This window comes from Ipomoea triloba, chromosome 14 (genome assembly GCF_003576645.1).
Source record: "Ipomoea triloba cultivar NCNSP0323 chromosome 14, ASM357664v1".
Taxonomy (NCBI): Eukaryota; Viridiplantae; Streptophyta; class Magnoliopsida; order Solanales; family Convolvulaceae; genus Ipomoea; species Ipomoea triloba.
In genome coordinates, this window is record NC_044929.1 from 1,238,057 (window position 1) to 1,242,257 (window position 4,201).

Genomic DNA, 4,201 nt, shown 5'->3' on the forward strand with positions numbered 1-4,201 from the left:
GGGGGGGGGGGGGGGGGGGGGGGGGGGGGGGGGGGGGGGGGGGTGATGGTTATCACTAGCTTTGTGATATGCCATCAAACTAATCTATTATGATAAACTACTTTCAAACCCCACATTTTCACTAGATAATACCCTAGTCATTGTGCTAGTCACTCTGATCTTTTTAGTAGTCACTTCCTCTTTAGTTTGCTTGACTTGAATTGGATCAGTACATGAATTCCATTTCTTAGATAAATTGTATCTGGACTTCTCAAACTTTAGCAATCAATGATGGTGATGTTGGCAAGAATTGTTTAATTGCTTAAATAATGGCTTTGTTTGAGGATTGGCATTTGACTAAGTTGATTTGCATTAACTTTTTGCATAAAGATATTGGTAAAAATTAGTATTGTTTGTTATTTGTTGTCAGCTATTTGAATATGTAAAATGACACATAGGATTTCACTCTGTGTGTGTGTGTAGTATGTGTGGAAGTAAGGTTTTCATTTACCACTTCCACTCCAAAATTTTGTTTCCAAATGATACTTTTTTGGACTCAAACTGCAATAAACTTCTCAGAAAAGCTCTTCTTCAAACAATTTCATTATATTTTTTTTCACATTTCTAAGTTGAGATTTTAACTTATTGTTCTTGAAGTTCTTGAAGTTTCAGCTGAGTTGGTTGAAAAAATATGTTCTGTGACTACTAGTAGCAAGGATGTGAGATTCGAATCCCGGAATTTTCGCCAGTTCTGCAATAAAATTGAAGGGTGCGTTCTGATAATGATAGTATATTGAAATTATACTCGATATCTGTAAAATTTTAACATGTTCATGAAGTTTCATCCAAGTTGGTTGAGAGAGATGTTTTGTGAGTACTAGTAGCAAGGATATGGGATTCGAATCTGGGACATCTCGCCAGTTCTGATATAAAATTGAAGATGTTGATATGTCTTAACTAAAAGTTTAAGCTGGTAATAATGATAATATATTGAAATTAAACTCAATATCTATAAATGGATTACAGCATTATACAAAAGTGATCATAGGCTGTTAGCTATTTGTACCAATATAGATGCATGATAAGCTATTGAGTGTCCTTATGAAGGCACTATTTTTGTCACACAGGTTTGATTCTATTTACACTAAAGTTTTCAGTCAAATCTCATTATCTAATGCATTTTCTAGTAGCTGTACTGATAACCAAAAATATACATAAATAAATAAAAGTTATATTCTGTCCAAGCATATAGTTGGAGTCTTGGAGATAAGTTAAGGACTAGTATGTATAAAAACTTAGACCAACATGGGCCTAGCTGCCAAGTAAAAGAATTGAGAGTTTATATAATTGCACTTTTGGTCCCTAAGATATGTAAAAATGGTCAAATTATTACCTAAGTTATAGGTATGAACTAATGTTAACTCGAAGACAACCCTAACCAAGTTAGTTAGATTGTCCCTTATTGGGTTTAAAAAATCGCTAGGCGCTCCTCAGACTCTTGTGTATTTTTTATTTTATTTATTTATTTTTTTTTAATTTTTTAAGACTAATAATTATATACTATTTAATAATTTAATAGTTAATATTAAATATTTATATTAGTCTAAAAAACATATAGAATTTGAACAATTTAGAGTTATTTCGCTCAGAATGATGCATGTCATTTTAAGTGAAATAACCTTAAAAAAAAAGTTAATCAGCTGACTAGGAGCCTAGTTGGTGCCTAGGAGACCTAGTCGGCACCTGGAGGTTTAGATAGTCAATGCCCAAGCGATCTAGGCGGCACTTAGACGGCCTAGTCGACAACCGCCTAGATTACCGATTATGGTGATATGCTTGGCGGGCAGTCGACGTCTAAGTGAGATTTTTACAACATTGGTTATCCCATAGCTATCCCACCACCATGATTATCCCATAATCACCCACATAAACCATCCACGTCACACAATCAATTGGTGCCACCTTAAACTCGGACATGGAAATATCTTGGGAATCCAATTTTGATGACATGGTAATTAAGGGCAAATAAGCCACTAGATAGCACTCCCCATGCCATGTGTTTTCTTTGCTTCTTTATTGCTTGGTTTTGTAATTGTTGATGGAACACTAATAACTACTTGGCTGGACAGATTGCAATTATATTATTCTATCAATTCAATCTAGTATAGGCATCCTAAAACGCCTTAAATCCCTTAATCACTTCAAAACACATAAGCACTCGTGTGATAATCCATTGTATAATCATATGCATGCATGCATTATGTTTTGAAATAATTAGGGTTAAGCCTTTTGTCTTGATGGCAAGAAACAAAGGCTCCATGGCCTCTCCTCCCACTTGAAAATTTGTGGGTGTGAGTGCAAGTTTGAACCCAAGGTAGCTATATATATATATATATATATATATAAACATTAAAGTAACAAAGAGATATTGAGCATTAATGACAGTCACTTGAACTCGAGGGGAGAGTCAATTCCAAAACACTGGTTCAGTAGGTAGGTAGGAGAACATCTCGAGTTTAAATATCGTTTCATAACTTCTTGTGTAGCTGATCATGTGATTGGGAACATCTTTTTTTTTTTTTTTTTTTTTTTTTTTTTTTNTTTTTTTTTTTGAAATACTCGTGATTCTATACAATGTAGCATTTTAGTAACAGAGGTGCCATCACACTACATAATAGTTGTCGTTGAGAACATATCATTAGTTCCCTAACTGGTCTTTAATAATATATTTAACTAGCTTGGTTAACGTGGGTGACCGTGCACTCTTGTCTCTTAAGAGAGGTCGGGAGTTTGAACACCTTCTTGTGTGTTGGCCCCTTAATTGGATCAACCCGGTGCGAACATAGGAACCTGCTCAGGACACCTCTTGGTCCGACAATTTTTTTCCCCTTTAATCACTAGTTTAGAACTCATCCGCCTGATACATGGTGGATTATAATTATTACCCAAAATGGAGGTTTTTTTTTTTTTTTTTTTAAATTAATTTTATTTTATTTTTATTTTTAGTGCAAGGTTTCTCCTGGGATGGCAACAAGGTAGGTTGATGAGAAATTCTCAATTAGATGCACTCTTATATTTGAATAATTTTTTTTTTGAATTCAAATTATTTGAATACATATCTAAACATATATTTGTATTTGAATTTGGTTTTATTTGTGCTTGAGTTGACTTGTCAAACAGTTTGCTTTACTAATATAATTACAGTAAAAACTTTACCAACATGAAATCAATATTGAGCATAAAAATGCATTCAGTACATACTGTATATGATATGAGAGATTATAGTAATCTTGGACCAATAATTCCCACTATACTATTGCAGTGATTGTAGACAATGCACTAACACTTAATACTAGGTTAGGTTCAATGTAACGGATCTTCCACATTATTATTAAACTTATTATATAAAATTATAAGCCATAAATGTATAATCTCATACTAACATTCACGCGATTGAATTAACATGCGAATTTGTAATATCAGTAAGATAGTAAGAGGTCTCTAGTTTGATAATGTACTTTAAAATTGTATAAATTATTAAAAACATATTGTACAAATTATTAAAAAAATATATTATAAATATTTTTTTTTTCTATCACTCGGAAGGATAAGAGAGATCCTAAAAAGAAAAAAGAAAAAAGAACATTTTGCGTTAATCTCTATTAATTATAAATTTTTACGTAATGATAAGTGTTTGATTATAATTAACAATTGATATTTGAACTGACATCCATGAAATGGATGAAAGGGATGCACCAGTTGAGGTGGACAATTTTTTTTTATTATTAATTTATTATTTTTATCACTATTGATATTAGTAATATTGAAATATAAATTGTGAGAGAAATTATTAAAAAAAAAAAAAAAGAAAGGAAAAAGAAGCATTATCTTAAAATTGAACTTTTGGAAATTGGTGCCACCCTTTGAAGGTTTTCATGGATTCTCCTATGTATGAATAAGAAATGTGTTAGACTGGAATAATATAATATTTATATGTTATGGAGCCTATAGATAATAAAACGTGGGATATATATATATGTATATATGGCAGGCCGGCAAAGCATAGTTGTGGAATATGCTATGGCTAAAAGCATGTATATATGGAAATCATTATTTTCAAGAATTGAAGATGATGCCAAAGGCATAGACTATCAATTTTATGTCATAGATTAGGAGTGTGCTTAAATCATCAAAGATTCCAATTTAATTTTTATTGGATATA